Here is a 17415-nt window from a genome sequence, read left to right on the forward strand (position 1 = left end):
TGCCCTAGGCTATCTGAGATAGGTTTCAGAATCCAACATGACACTGGTCTGGATTAAGTGGGTTAGAAAATGACCAGTAACCTAAAATGAATATGCTTGAGATGCAGAAGGAAATCTGGAATACTTGGAGAAAATCATGAAAACTTCTCAAAGTGACTAAGTATGTGATTAAAATGCAGGGAGCTCACTCCATAAGGCAGTAGTAAAGTTGCTAGCTCAGTATATAAAAACTCTTCCAAAAAAGCTTTAATTTTAGATGTTTAGCTTCTGTTTATCTGCAAAATTGCATTAATGTTAATTGAAGTATGAACAACCACATTAAATAAATGCAGCAAGAAAATAAGAAAGAAAAAAGTCCATGCAACACATAACATTTTAAGATAATGTAATAAAAAATCTAAAATTGAACAAAATGGTAAATAACCTTTTCAGTTTAATTACTGTTGCATTGTTTGGATTTAGGCATAATTGTGGTTTTTGAATTTATTGATATCAACCTAAATAAAGGGACTTAAATAGAACTGCAAACCCCACCTACCCATCAACACTTCTTGTTAACCAGTAAAAGCCTCTCCCACCCACTGCCCTGTTCCAAAATCTCATTTTAGGACAAGGATTCCGAATTGCAGTGTGTTTCTTAGAAATTACAGAGATGAGTGTTTTTCTTCCTCTTTATCTTCCTCCTTCTACTTATCTTTCTTTTTCGCTTGTACACAACTAAAGGACAAAAGCAGCTGCTGAATTAAAAAAAAAAAGAGAGAAAAAAGAAAAAAAATAACAAAAACAAAAAATCATTAATCTTTGCCAGGACAGTGTCATCCTAGCCAGAGAAACAAAATGGGTGTCCTAACAGCACAGAGGATGAGCCAGTATTGAAATCAGTGACCCGGTACCAATTACCTCTGAAAGGCCCACCAGTATTTAATAGACTTTTGCTGATCCAACACTTGTTTGCATTCCAGCACAAAAGGCTGATTGCTCCACCTGACAAGCCCCTGGTTATTGGGGGCTCCTCTCATGCTCTATGATAAATGACCCTGTTTTGAGAAGGAGGGACGCGTTCCCAGCTCAGCTTGGTGCTTCCTCTTTACTAGTGATCTGAGGAAAAAGTGCGTCCCAGCCAATGAGATGTATTTTCAACCTACGAGCTCCTGGCATCAATCACGCCTACGCTGTCCTGTACCCATTGGGCCTTCAAAGGAAATTTTAAAACACTTGCCTTTTTATTTTATAAAAAATATGTTTGAATAATAGTCCAAAAAATAAAAAGAAAGGAAAAAAAATGCAGTGATAGATAGCAAAAGTACACAGTGTGATGCTAATGTTCAGCTCTAGAATAAATCCTATTAGGTTGTTAAACTCAAGCATTTTTGCCCTTAAAATAATGTTAGGTTAATTTAATTTGTAAGTTTCACGTCAAATCAGAATGGAGTCAACTGATATAACCTTAGACGATTAATAATGAACAAGCCCAGGATGTTATTTGAGCCAGCCATTTGCATGACAGTGGACCTAAATTCATCATTGTGCCAACTTGTTATGTTCTACCCTCTCCAAGTTCTAGCCTGGGAGCATTGTGTCCCAGCTGTTCAATGCATGGTAAGCCTGCTTTGTGGTGCTTTCCCTGGGAGCATGTGTGTTTTCTGGCATTAGTGGTGACTATAATGCTTTTGTCTATTTTAATTACTGGATAGACGGACACCATGATTCTGGATATTAAATCTTCAGGGAATGGTAACTTGCCAGCATAAATGATGAATATAATATGCAATGTTAAATGTGTGGTTTTTAGAAGAAATTGTTACATAATATTTAACATAAAATTGTAAAGACTTTTAAAAATAGTCACTTATGATAGGACAGCTTAAAGTTGTGTTTTTTACATCACACCAAACAAACAAAAAACAGCCAAATGAAGCATTACCTGACCTTTGTGGTTAGCTGCTTTTATCTAAAGCCTTCATTAGTTTACGAAATGCACTCCATGTTCATGTCATAGCCACATGCAATGCTTCTTTGCTCATTAATAATTAATCATGTAATTATATAATACTGTTTTGTGGTTTTAGACATAATTATTAATTGTCACGGCTGGAAGCATGATTTATGTATTGAATTTACCTATTAAATGTTAGTTTAGAAATAAGAAGAAAGGAATGCTTTATCAGTGTGAAAGCATAAAAGCATACATTTAAAAGTTTATATACAACACTGGTCCAAGGAAAAGGCACCCAGGCTTTGTTCTATTCTGCTTTGACCTGATTAATCATATTACTTATTATGTATTTTATCAAGTTTGTTTTTTTAACAGCAAAAATTTCCATGTTTCTCCTTATGGAAATTTGTTATCTTAGTTATTATCCATCCATCAACTGTCTAAGTCCAAAATCTGGCATGTTCTTTAATTACTTTAATGATGTAGTATGTAGTAAAACGCTAAGGTCTGTGTGTGTCCGGTTCCTGTGAGCATTCTGATTGGTCAGTTTGGCTTTGGTCATGCAATCGAAAGAGGAAGTGTGAATGTGAGACACATGAGGAGGAGTTAAGGCATAGAAGGCATTCTGAGAGTCACTTTCAAAGACGGGACGCTTAAAAGTGAACCGGAGGTGAGTAAAGCACCTCGAAATGACAGAGTCTGAGTGAAGCAGGCTTTATAAGAACATGATCGATAGAGGGAGCCCTAGTCAAGAGACATTCAGACACACGGGGATACCAAGGAAAGGTATTGAAGGAACCTGTAGGGCAAGAGATAGGAAATATTTTTAAATGTATTTTATTCGCTGTAATGTGACTACTTTATTATTTTAGCTATGTTTCCATTTATTACAACAATGTACTGAAAAAACTATATTATTAATTCAACAAAGCATTGTATTGTTATTTTTTTCATTACTTTGCTAATTAATTTATGGGACCAATGAATACACTGACAGTATCTAGTGCAAGGCATGTACCAACCCAGCCCATCCCTGGACACACTCAGGTCTATTGATACCAGGCTGGTTTGGAGTCCCTACTCATCCTGATGTGGATATATAGAAAGCACTCAGATAACACCACACAAACATGGAAGAAATGTACCAATGGTACACAACAATGACAGTGATCCACAACAGATTTAGTTTTTTTTGTTATTATGCATTTTCTATTTGTGATAATTCTGCAAAATTTATGGTTCAATATTGTGATCTTATTTATAATTAATATTTTAGCCAGGTAATGTAGAGTAATAGCTAAGATATTGTACCTTAAACTACATTTCCTGAATAAATTCCCACCCTGATGCTATCCTGAGAAAGTCAATTAAGCTTTACAAAACATATTCTAAGTATGTGAGGTGTCACTCAAATATGCAGTGATAATGATAGCCCTTTTAATTTGAAAGACTTAATTAATGCGTAGGCCCAATGACTAGGTGACCAGCATGGTTACCTAACTGGTCAGTGTCTTGCATTCAAATTTTGCATTTGTGAGGAGTTTGCATATTTAGTTCATGTATGCATAGGTTTTGCTTCCAAAGATTCTGAATCAGCTCTCTGTGAGCATAGGCTTTTGTGTTTGTATGTTTGTAAGTGTGGCATTACAGTACCTATAAAAAGTATCCACTCTCTTAGATGTTTTCACATACTGTATTATGGTTCTACAACTTTGAATCACAATGGATTTCATTAGATTTTTTTAATACTGATTAATGGAAAAAGACTCCATAAAGGTAAAAAACAGATTTCTCCAAAATGATCTTAATTAATTACAAATATACAATGAAAAAAAAATTCATACGTGAGCGTCAGTAGGCTTTGTGCCCTAGGAATCGAGTTACCTGAACTATTCTATAATATTTCAGTAATTATTTACCGCTCTGATGCTGATCTTTCTGGTCATAAAATAGGTCATTGCAATAGTACTTGATGAGAAGAATTCATAATTAATTACAGAATTACAGAATTTGCTACAATTCTCGAGATATTATCAGAAATTAATTTGAAGGTTCCTGTAGAGTGTCTCTTTCTCTTGCACGATTTGACTCAAAAACTAATCAGCACATTGTCATTTCATAACAGGCTTAAGTTTCATTTTTGGTAATTTTCCGTCCGGCCGATTAAATGCTAGATTGTCCTCAACAAACTGTGACACACTGACACACACACACAGACAGGCACACATCCATCATCGAGACTCAATGTTTTCGGTGTCAGGGACCCCAAAAACGTCAAAATCCATCGAAAACTGGAGGTCGAAATTTTTTGATGAATCGAAAGCTTTCGCTCTTCACTCATAGATGACAGGTTATGGTAGGGGAGGACACAAAGCAAAAATTGATTATTAAAGTATTCAAGTTAGCACTTAGTAGGTGCACCTTTGGCAGCCATGACAGCCTTGATTCTTTGTGCACAGATCTCTTTGTACATCTGGACACTGATATTTTTCCCCTTCTTCTATGCAAAACTGCTCAAACTGTGTCAGACTGTATGGAAACTGTGAGTGAACAGCCTTTTTGAAGTCCAGCCACAAATTCTCAATTTGATTGGTAACTGGTCTCTGACTTGACCACTCCAGGACATTCACATTGTTGTCTTTAAGGTCATTTGGTGCTTCTTTGGCTTTTTGCTTGGGGTTGTTGTCTTGCTGGATAACAAATCTCAAAGGTACAGGTTTCTTGTAGTTTGCATCAGGTTTCCCCCCAGCATTTTCCTGGGTTTTGCTGCAATCATTTTACCCTCACAAGCCTTTCAGGGATTGCTGCAGAGAACAATTCCTTCAACATGGTGCTGCCACTGCCATGCTTTATTGTGGGGATTGTGAGTTTTTGATAATGTGTTTAGTCTGATGTCCACATAGCCCAATTTTAGTCTCATAAGACCATAGAACCCTTTTCCACATGAGATGTCATGTGTATTTTTTAACAGTGGTTTTCTCATTGCCACTTTCTTATAAAGCTGCAACTGCCGAAGCAACCAGACCAGTTAATGTATGTATAGTGTCTCCAATCTCATCCTTTATAGCTTGTCGCCTTCTTGTAAGATCAGTCAGTAGTTGTGGATGGCCTGCTTTAGGCAGACTTACTGCCATGCTATACTCTTTACATTTCTGAATGACCGATTTAACTGGACACCAAAGAATGTTTAGTGACATGAATATTTTTTTGTAGCCATCTGCTGACTTCTGCCTTCCAATCAATGGTTCACAGAGTTGCTTGCAGTTTTATTTGTAATGTTATTTTGTCTTTATTGTGTAGACTTACCACAAATTGGACCTTCCAGATAAGGTGCATTTATATTACAATCAATGGAAACCCAAGACCCGTAATCTCCATTGAACTAATTCTGTGATTTCTAAAGCCAACTGGTTTCACTGCTGATGATTTAGGTGTATCAAATTACAGGGGATGAATACTTTTTGATCCATTGTTTTGTGTTTTATATTTGAAATTAGGGTGGCGCAGTGGTAGCGCTGCTGCCTCGCAGTTAGGAGACCCGGGTTCACTTCCCAGGTCCTCCCTGCGTGGAGTTTGCATGTTGTCTGCGTGGGTTTCCTCTGGGTACTCTGGTTTCCTCCTACTGTCCAAAGATGTGCAGGTTAGGTGGATTGGCAATTCTAAATTGTGCTTGGGGTGTGTGTCCTGCGGTGGGTTGGTTCCTGCCTTGCACCCTTGTGTTGGCTGGGATTGGCTCCAGCAGACCCCTGTGATGCTGTGTTTGGAGTCAATGGGTTGGAAGATGGATGGATATTTGAAATTAATTAAGATCACTTTGCAGAGTTTTGTTTTCACTTTGATATTAAAGAGGTGTTTTTTTTCTGTTGATAAATGTCAAAATTACATATGAAATTCCCTGCGATTCAATGTTTCATAACCATAAAATGTGAAAACTTCCAAGGGGGTGAATACTTTTTAAAGGCACCTTATCCAGGGTTGATTAATGCATTTTTACTCAGATACATGGATGGATACAGTGGAGTTGACCATGTCATGTTATGTTATTCAGTGCAGAATTGTTAATATATTTTCAGCCAGCAGATTAAATATTAGTTTATTATTTGTTTTGACCAATTTCTGTTTAGTATAGATGATTTTAGCAAAATAGATATACATATCATTCAAAGTGGTTTGTGCAAGAAGGAATTATTGTTTCTCCATAGTAAATAGTTTTCACTAAATATATTTTTTCAAAGCATGTGCCACCAATATGGAACAAAATAATTGGCTTCCGATTTCAGCCATTTAATTTGGCCTGTATTATTTTATCCCCCTTTGTCCATTCTTTTTGGGGTTTCTCATTATCACTGTAACAAGATACCAAGTAGCCAATCCTGTTCTCTCCTCTCCTAAATCATCTTAAAGATTCTTATAGCCCTTCTCCTCCCTTTTTTTCCTCCTATTTAGGTTATTTTGACATTTCTTGTTGACTATCTATTCCTGCCCTATCTTTCCCTCAAAGACATGTTCTGTTGTTTCAATGTCAATATCTGTTAAGCAGCTACCCTTCTTGACAACTGTTTCTTCAGCTGATCTCAGAAAGGTGTTAGCCAATATAAAAAATAAATAAATAAATAAAAAACTTGTAATTGGTCTCCTTAGCACCGTACCTTTTGTTAATCACATAACCCTTGTATTCTGGGAGTTTACGCGACTCTGACTTATTGGTTAAAGGCTTGGTGGTTATGACCACATCTCCAAGTTGGTACTTGGAGAGTTGTAACTCTGTGAATCATCACTTTAATACATTATATTAAGTTTACTAAACATCAGTACTGAATGTAAACCTTCTCAACTTTTATAATTAGGCAAGTTAGAGGACTCTAAAACCACAATGCTTCTGATTCAATCCTCGACTCTGATTCACTGTGTGGTCTTTGTCAAATAACTTAACCTGTTTGTGCTTAAACAATTATACTAAGAATCTGTTTGAGCACTGTACGTATAGCACTGAACAACAGTCATAAGCCATCTATGAAAATGATTTTTAAATCTAGTCTTAAGGGGTGTAATTGTATAATTACTTGTGAGAACAGCATACTGTATATTACATTTAACACTGATACAGTAAAAAGCATGTCTTGCGTTTTCCTAGAACAATGCATGCTTGGCTCCAAACCTTTCCTTGAGGCACCCAGCTAGTATTTCTTAATTTCCTCCAACCACACTCCTGATTTAAATAAATTAGTAGTTTTTGTGCATGTGATGCAGTTTAATAAATAGATGAATGTATTGGTTGGTAATTACAAATGCTGGGTTGCTCTGATGGGAAGTTTGGAAATATCTAAGCTAAAACACTTGGACCAACATTAAATCATAGGTAGAGGTGGAGTAAAAGTCACTTTATCGGTCCCATTTTTGCTCCTTCTTGTTCATTCTAGGAAGAAAATTTGAGATTGTGATATAGACTCTCTTTTTCCCCTTCCCACCAGCATATGACTTCACATCGAACCCTGTAAAAGACTCACCATACCTGCATGTTTGACATGCTCTCCCACCATTCAGATCAGTCCTAGTGGAGTGAATGTACCTGGCTGCAATTCTGAAAAGGGTCTGTGTAAAAATCAGAAGATAGCCACAGAAAGATATGGGCTTCCAGTCGGGGGATCTTCTTTTACTGCATGGAAGCACAAAGAAGATATCTTTTTTTTAAGAAATTAATCTAAAATATCCCCTCTTGTTATGAAGAAGACAATTACTCTGCTGTGTTACATGTTTGAGCCCTATGGGTTGAATGACAAATTATTCACATCTCGTCATTCCTTTTATTCTGGTTGGTCTGTAGAGGCAGAACTGGAAGTGGAGTGGGAATTATGGCAACCTTTTTCCTGTTAGTGTTCCTCCATTCTAGACAAGGAAATGGGGACTGTGAGAGAAAGTAAAGCTCCACCTCCTTAGTACACCTCCATGCTACCTTAGAAACACTCTCCAGTTCAGCTTGTGTGACAGACCCTTTCCAAAGGATATTCTTAAACTTATATGATTGCAGTTTTGTGGACCAATGAACAAGTGAGGATTTCAGCTCCTTGTGAGCTGCCATCCATTGGAATGAGATACAGGCAGTCATTAAAGTGAATTCCCAACCCAGCAAATAATATTTCAAGTTGTAGATGGACAGTTGTATAGCCAGGGGTTCATTCTCCATGGCTGCATATCTTTTCTTAAAATCCAGCATTTTCCAGCTGAGGTAAAATACAGAGTGATCTGCTCAGTCAAAGACATTCCTTGACTTGACACCAAGGTTGGTATGTCAGTCAGCAGGATACAAATAGGAAAAATTAGGAGAGATTGAGACAAGCTGACTATTTAGAGCTTTGTTTAGGTCACAAATACTAGTCTCTATAGCAGTTTACTTGATGTATGCAGCATAGTTGGCAAAATGAATCCAAAGCAGTTTGTCCACCAGATTTTGAATGGTGGCTGAGGCGCCGTGTAGCCAAAAGAGAAGGACATGATACTGCCAATGCCTACTAAATATTTTTTTTTTTCCTTTGTAGATCGTGTGAAAGGTATTGGCCAGTAAACTTTTTTCATATCACATATTATTCTTAAGAAGGGTAGATATGGCTTTTTTACTCAGGTAACATAATATTTTTAAAGCGGAGAAAACCATAATAACACATTTTTTATAAGTTCTTTATTGATTCTGTTGTTACGTTTGATTTTATATGTTGGCTTGGCAACATCTTTAAGAATATAAACCGTTAACAACATTATAAAAAGTAGCAGTAAAATTATCAGTTTACAGCAGACCTCTGTCACTATTACAAGCAGGTTAGAAAGTCTAGAAGGTCTACCCAAGTCTGTCAGACATTAGCTATCTACTTTTCGCTAAATTTCAGCTGTTGCCATCGGGCTGCAGATTTAGATTTCAGAGGGAAAACTGCAACAGATTTAACAACTCTATTATTCCCTGAGCTATGAGCATTTTGAATTCTGTTACTTGTAGGGATGCTGCTAAATGCTAAATTCTGAATTATTATTTTGTTTACTGTTGGAGGTAATTATTCATCTTTGTACTAATCTTGTGTATGTGTACTCATGATAATGCTAGTTGTCAGCTGTTGCGGTTTGGCCTCTTTTCCTGTGTCTGTGTAACAATGTTTTATGTTTTTGTATTTTCCTTCTGCAAACAGACTTCCCTCTTGGATAATAAAGTCTACCTAAACTAAAAACTAGCAGTTGATGTTAAAATGCAAGCATTCTCAAGTTTCTCAATGAGATCATCACCCCTTGGCATTGGGAAGGCATTGAATTGGGAGACTTGGTTGAGTTGTGTAAAATTGTAACAAGATCCATAATATATCTTGTTTGGGCACAAGAACCATGGATTTGTATTTATAGCTTGACTTCTATGGGTTGGTGACAATATCATTTGGTAAAACATCACTAATTTACCATCCACAATGTTAGCCTGCTGCTTAATAGTGCGAAGCAATTGACATTCTCCATAGGTGTTCTCCAAGGTTTAGACTATCAGCATCTGTTAATAAACTTGCAAGCTCTCCAGGGATTTTGTAGAGTCGCATGATACATCCTCTTAGCCAGGGATGAGTTGAGCTGTTGTACCACATAATCCTCTAGACCCTTATATTCTTTAATTGTCTGTAATTCCTTCTAATGTGCCAGCAACTCAGAGTTTGAGCTGGGAATGAATACTATGACTCAATCCCCAAGTTGGAATTTACTCAACATAGTTCTTCCACTGAATAATTAGGTTTAAATTCTCTGGGCTTCTTCCAAGTGCTTTCATATCAGGAAATATAATTTTTCAAAATGGTCACCTCTGCTATTTCCTGAAAATCCGTTTTAGAAATGGCTTTGGGGTAACAGATAGTGTTATCATCCAGTGCTAAAAAAGAGTTGGTGGAGGACTGTGTCAGTGTGCATCTGCAAAGGAAAAAAAAGTTAATTTCCACATTTAAAAGGAAAGAAGGTTAAAGACATACATTCTGTCTGCTTAGCCTTAATGAAAGCCCAATAAAGGCTAAACAGCCAAAACATTGTGTTTTACCTTCTGGTTTGTTTTTTTTTTTTTTGTGTGTTGAAACAACCTTTAATGTTTTCCAATATTTAAATATACTTGCGTCCTCAAGTATGTGGTTCAAGAGGTCCCACAATATCCCTATCCAGCTTCTCAAAGGGGAAATCAACTACTTGGTGAGGCACTACGATGGCTTTTTGGCAGCAGGGTATTTGACAAGGTAGGCATACAACAGCATCTTACTGCTTCATCAATTCCAGTCCAATAAAACCACAACTTAAGGTTGTTTTAAGCACCCACCCAATAGATGGGCAAGTGCCAGCTTGCAGATTTTGAGATGGCACATACAGGGAATCAGCCAAACCTGATACTTGTTGCTCTAGTGCTCCATTACTAGGTACAATAAATACTGTTTGATCACCAAGTGAGCATTTTGTGGAATTGGATCTGATGGTCAGGTTTTTTGTTATATGTTTGCTCCTTTATTTTTTCCCTTTTTTTGTTAATATTATATGGTATGGTACATCATATATCTAACCTGTTATTGTACTGGTCTTGCAAAAAAACTCCACAGAAACCCCATCTTGTCCCATCAAGAACTTAGAGAAATGAGTGAAGAAGGGGTGTATATATTGCATTCTATCATAAAGGTTTGGGGTTTGAGCCCCGTATACTGAATAGTCCAGAATAGCCTTTCCTGGCTTATGTATTCAATATGGCATTGAATCATACAACGGACAAAATTGCAGTGCATAAATTACATTTATATAGGAAGACTGATAGGAAATTGAAAACAGAGGAATGCTAGGAAGAAGGTCGAGCGGAGATGATGTGGAATGGAAAAGCCAGAAGTGCAGTCGTCAGGTAAGGTCGGAAGTGGAGGATTTAATGGGTGAATGGAATCGTTTGCCAGTCTTCTTATTGTACATTTTATTCTTCTTCTTTTCTGTGAAATGAGAGAGAGAGAGACGTTAGTGCCTTGTACAAAACCCACTCTCTTTGTGTTATCCCGCGTCGTTGAGACCGTCAGCTGCTCCCCAAGCGTGTGTGTGTGACAAAAGATAAAAGAATAGCTACCTGCTGTGTGTGTACCACAGTAGTTTCATATTGAAATTCACCAAGTCACCAAGAACCATTTTTTTCCTAAACCAAGCCACCTGGAGATTCTTGAAGAGCTAAAACCTCAGGAACAGATCAACAATGTGAAAATGTTCCTGCTATACCTGAGACTTTTGATCTGATTATGTGCTGCCTAACTTTGTCTTGATGGCTATTTGTTTCAAGAAGTTAAATCAGCTTTCAGAGCTAAGCTAAGTGACATTTGTATCAAATGTTAGAGTGGTTAGTCCTTTATGCCTGTTTTTAGGTGTGTTTATATTTTTCCACAATTCTCACCCTTGGTGCACTTAATGTTTGCAATTCTTTTCTTTTAGATGTGTCTACTTGGTTTTAATTCTTCCCTGATCTGATCTTACTTTAACATTTATTTCAGAGTGTGTCAAATGTCTTTATTTAAAAATTCATTTACAACACCCCTTGGCTTTTGTAAATTTTGTTCACTCTTCAGTTTTCTTGGACATATTTCATGACTATGGCTGGGTCTACTGCTTTTCAGTACAGTATTTACTATATTTTTGAGAACACTATACACATTTTCTCTTTGCCACCTTTTCCACCAAACTGAACTTTCATACATTAATAACATCAATGATTATGTGAAAATACATTCAGTGACAAAATAAATTCAAATTTCCTTTAACTAAATACCAACAAGATGAAATAACTTCTTTTGGCATCCATTAATCCCCATAGGTAATGTAAATCAAGCAGATTTGGGAACACCTTGCATTTGATCATTATATTGGAGCTTGTGTGCCATGAAAAGAAGCTATTTTTAAGTGGCTCTTCAACTTTGTGATGTGAGATTCTCAACCATGGAGTAATGAATCCCTTCTGGTTAAATGGTAGTTCTCTGCTAAAGATCAGAAGCCTTAGATTCATAATATATACCATGGGGGAAGGTAATTAGAGAATCCTTAATGATGAATGGAAGAAGTACTTTGACTCTTCATACTTGTACTTTACCAGTGTATGATGGGGAAATAAGATCACACAAGGGTTCTTGATTCCTGCCATGGCCTCTGTTTTTATGGAACATGTATATTTTCTCTGCGTTCCTTACTATTGAATCCCAAAAATATATGTTTAATTGTTTAATTTAAATGTACGTTTAATCCAGTTTAATGGTGACTCCATAGTGGTTCATTGCTTGTATAAATGTAGGTTTGTACATAAATGCATATATAGCATGCATGAGTGACCCATCCAGACTCGGTTCCTTTCTTTCTTGAACTGAAATGGAATAAAGTACATTCAGAAAGTGGGCAGATGCTTGGATAGTTTATGGTGGGCAATCATAGAAATAGTCCAGCATAGCAATCACGGCTTGGAGTTAAATGGGAAGGTCTGCTGCTTTGTTATTTTAAACCGTTTTTGTGTGTGTTTACTAACTTTGTGTTGTTTCCTTTAAGTTTAAACACACCAGCATTAGGAAGAAATAAATGAAAGTAACTTTAGTGGTTACTGGTTATTTATTCAGGATCCTATGCAGTGCCTGCAGGGTGGATACCTTGACACATTTTAGCTACAGTGAAGACTTGATATTGCCACATTCACAATATTGCTAGAACCTGTCATTTCTCGTGTCTCACATCACTGCTCCTCGGGATTGCTGCAATTCTCTCTTTAACAGTTTACCATCACATAGCATCAACAGTCTGTAAAAGGTTCAAAATGCAGTCATTAGAGAGTTGAGCCAGACAACATGCAATGATCGTGGTAAGCTCAGCTACACTGACTTTCTGTCAGGTACAGAACCATTTAGAAAATGCTGCTATCGACAGACACAGCCATTAGTGGTAAAATCCTTGAGGACTGTACCTTCCCATGCTGTTTAGGCTGGATAAACCTGAAAAATATCAAATATCAATGTGTTTTTGTCTTACTACACAAATTCTGAGAAACATTCATATAGTCCTTTCCAGTTTCTGTTATATTCCAAAAGGCCATAGGTTCCATCTTATTGCTGTTTTTGTCAATCCAGACAAGACTATTACTCAATTTTACAGAAAATAATTTTTTTTTAAATAATGCTGCCACTTCCATACTTCACTATGGGGAGATTGTTACCTTTGTGGTGTTGAAGTATTCAATTTGTGCCACACATGCACTCAATTCAAGACTTTACCAACTTAGTTTCTTCACAGCACAATAATTTTTGTCACATATTTGCCCTATCTTCTAGATTATATAAATACACTCATTTTAATTTGAATGTTGTAAATTATTTTCATCATGATTTATTTTTATGAAAGGTAAACATCTATTTGAAGGTTTCTGCTGTATTTTAGAGTAAGCAAACATCCTATTAGCAATTTTCTTTCACCAAAGATAGTGTCAATGCTACAGCAATTTTGTTTTGGTTTACAAAAGGTAAATAATTAAGCAATTTAATTATAAAATGAAAATGCTTGTAGACTATAGGTTTTAATCCCCAGCCCATGGAATTTACATGTATTCACCATGTCTGGGAGATCTAATATGTTTCCATGTGTTAGATCACTTGGCCCAGTTGTGACTGATGTGTATAAGTGTTCCCTCTGGAAGTTGTGACCAAAGTACAAATGGTCAGTCAGAACAAACTTTTGGAGTTCTTACTAAAATTAAATATTTTGCAATATGCTCAAAAATATGTGGATGAATCTTAACTATTATCTATGCAGTTCAAATATATATTTTTAAGATTATATTTGAAATATAATCAAGCATACCTTTCCCTTAACATATTATAACAAACACATCTGTAAATCTATTGTGTTTCAAACATGCAATATATTGAATACAGTAATCCCTCCTCGATCGCGGGGGTTGCGTTCCAGAACCCCCCGCGATAGACGAAAATCCGCGAAGTAGAAACCATATGTTTGTGTAGTTATTTTTATATATTTTAAGCCCTTATAAACTCTCCCACACTGTTAACATTATTAGAGCGCTCTAGACATGAAATAACATCCTTTAGTCAAAAGTTTAAACTGTCCTCCATGACAAGACAGAGATGACAGTTCTTTCTCACAATTAAAAGAATGCAAATAGATCTTCTTCTCTTCAGGAGCAGAGAATTTCAGAGAGAGAGAGAGAGAGAGCTCGCGAAGAAAAGCAAACAATCAAAAAATCAATACTTGTGCTTTTAAGTTTGCCGCGGCATTTTTAGAGGAGCGTCAGTATCTTCTAAGCAAACAGCCCCTCTGCTCACATCTCCTCCGTCAGGCGCAGAGAACGTCAGAGAGAGAGAGCGAGATTAAAGCAACAATCAAAAAATCAATACGTGTGCTTTTGTGCTTTTAAATATGCCGAGCACCGCAATAAAGCGGCATTTTTTTAGAGGAGCGTCAGTATCTTTTAAGCAAACAGCCTCTGTACAAACAGCCCCTCCGTCAGGCGCAGAGAATGTCAGAAAGGGTGAGAGAGAGGCAGAGACAAGCAAACAATCAAGCTCCGCGCGGGATGCATATCCTATAGCATTGAGGAGTTTTAGTTAATATGTAATACATGCTCTGATTGGGTAGCTTCTAAGCCATCCGCCAATAGCGTCCCTTGTATGAAATCAACAGGGCAAACAAACTGAGGAAGCGTGTAGCATAAATTAAAAGACCCACTGTCTGCAGAAATCCGCGAACCAGCGAAAAATCTGTGATATATATTTAGATGTGCTTACATTTAAAATCCGCGATAGAGTGAAACCGCGAAAGTCGAAGCGCGATATAGCGAGAGATTACTGTATTTGGTTCTATGATTCGGAAAGATCATTTAAGGTGTGTGTGTTTTTGCCTTGAAAACAATTAGACATAGGCGTCCCAATGAATCCAGTTTATTGGTGTCAGCACATGTAGGATCTGATGTATCCCATACTAAAACATGTACTGTGAGCCTGACGTTTTGTGATATTTCAGTAAAAACTGTTAAAAAGGTTACAGTGCTACCAATTTGTTAAATGTGCATGTCTTTAATATTAGTTCCTAGAGATGAATAAGTCTGCCAGGCAGATCTGGAATGTTAGACCATTTGTTTTTAAGCACATTTTTTAATAGTAGAAGGTTGACATACAACAAAGATAAATATATGTTAAAATATATTAAAATATCTACAGACTCGGAAATATATCAAATAGTATATTCTAACTAGAGTTTATCACATATTTAAAAATATGTTTGTAATATAAATTGTTTTCAATATATAAAATGGCAATAATTTACTTATTTACAATACATTTCAGTCTAGCACAAGATATTGTAGTATATTTATCCTTGAGGAATATATTATATTATATTATATTATATTATATTATATTATATTATATTATATTATATTATATTATATTATATTATATTATATTATATTATATCATTTTAAAAGATATATTTTAAAACTTATCTAATTTTTAAGGGAGAAGAAAGGGGCAATCCAAAGCAGTATTCAGGTAACAAGGCAAGTCAAAAACTAAAAGCAAAAACCAAAAAGAAAAAAAAAAATCAACACCCAAAACAGAAGTGAAGAATTTATTTAGAAAGGTTCAAATAAGTTTAATCACTTCCCTTAGCAAGACAGACAAATGACAAGTTTTTTTTTTTTTTGAGAATGCAAAGCTTGGATGTTGGGAACAGTACAATGCCAACCTTGAAAATGTTTATACGATGATGTCACACATAGCAATGGCGACAAAACACATGAGCGGAATTAAATGTCTTTGCTATAAGAAACATGGCTGCAGCAGTCTGTGGCAATTGTGCCATTCTAAATAATAAACAATTAAGAGGATTGTGGCTAGCCTAGGACTTGCAGGAACGGCACTTTTCTACACAGTCATGTGGAGTTCAGTGGAGCAGAGAATCGATTATCCTTTACATACCTGTGCTGTTAACACCCCCATTGACACTCTCCGTCTAATTAGGAGAAGTGTCTGAGCTCACAGGTACAAAAGGGAGGGTGACTAGAGAGCTGAGAGAGAGCGAAACCGAAAAATGACGATGATGAAGGTTAAAGAGTAGTGAAAGAAGAGTCAAGACTTTGAAGATCCTGTGAAGAGCCTGTGCAGTATGGTACGGACCTGGAGGCAGGCCTGTGCTCGAGAGGGGAGGCTGAAGTTCTCTATAGAGCTACATTCAGAGTAGGAGCAGCTCCATTGTACAGTGTCTCCGTTATGACAACAAAGGGCTGGCAAAGGGGTTCAGTGTAGACAAGGGACTGGCAGTCTGGGCTCAAACCCAGATTTTAAAAGTTAACTGCACCTGTAGGCGGGTGCCTCCTCTCATTGCAAGGTCCTGATGGTATAAGAAAAGGAGAAGCCAGTTTTTAGAGAGATGATTTCAGGCTTGTAGACTATTTTAATGGAAGGAACTGCCTGAGATTTTAAACCCTTTTCTTGAATATTTATTGCTAATTTATTTGAGACTTTTAACCTTCATTTTCATCAAGTTTTGTCTCAGATTATTCATTTATGTATTTATGAAGCGCCCTGCACCATTTGCACTTGTGGTAGTTTGTATAGAAAAAGTGGTATGCACTTTACACCTACCTTTTGATTGTGTGTCTCGATTGTGACTATCAATGGTAACTGGGTTCAAGCTGCCAAAGGACATGGAGCCAACTTGAACCATCACACAGCCATGAAAATCAAGTCCAAACTGGAAGTGCCTATAACAAAAACAAACCATAAAATGGTAATGTGATGATGTCATAAAAATAACAGTAAATAATGGAATAGTATGAAAAAAACCATTAATAAAGAAATATGTCAAATAGAAATAAACCAAGATGTTCCCAAACACATACATGACATGGGAGAGGTACAGGTTCCAGGATCCATGACACAGAATTTGATTAAGCAAGTTTGAAAAAATATGATAATAATTACGGAGGTGTTAGCCTGTAAATCACAAGGTTGTTGGTTCAGTCCTTACTACTGACTCATTACATGGCCCTGAGCAAATCATTTACCACTCAGTTCTCTCAGCTATCAGAATAAGCAAACAATCACACTTCACACCAGTCCCATCAGTCAGATAAGTGAATCATATTAAATCATTGTTTAATTATAATGGTGAAACATTTATTGTTTTATGTTGGTTATATGACATGCAAACAAGTTCCTGGCTGTTTTTTCACTTAATGCCATTTGATCACTTTTTTGTTACACATTCAGTCTGCACTTTATAAATGAAAACTATAATTAAAGCAATTGAGCCTTTCACTTTACAGGTGGAACATTGCTTCTCTGAGAAAAAAAAAAAAACAAAAAAAAACCTACCCAGTTCAAAAAGAGCTGCTGAATAAATATCATACATGAAAAAATTACGGAAAAGACATCTACACTTAAAGTCTTCAATGATGTCAACCTAAT

The 17415-nt window shown here is 36.5% G+C and overlaps 1 long non-coding RNA gene across 1 annotated transcript in view; it reads left to right on the forward strand.

Moving 5' to 3' along the window:
• Nucleotides 1-17415, forward strand: part of LOC120515165 — a 63924-nt gene that overhangs the window by 18117 nt on the left and 28392 nt on the right. The gene's annotated exons all lie outside the window — the stretch shown is intronic.

The sequence above is a fragment of the Polypterus senegalus genome, chromosome 14 (assembly GCF_016835505.1).
Source record: "Polypterus senegalus isolate Bchr_013 chromosome 14, ASM1683550v1, whole genome shotgun sequence".
Taxonomy (NCBI): domain Eukaryota; kingdom Metazoa; phylum Chordata; class Cladistia; order Polypteriformes; family Polypteridae; genus Polypterus; species Polypterus senegalus.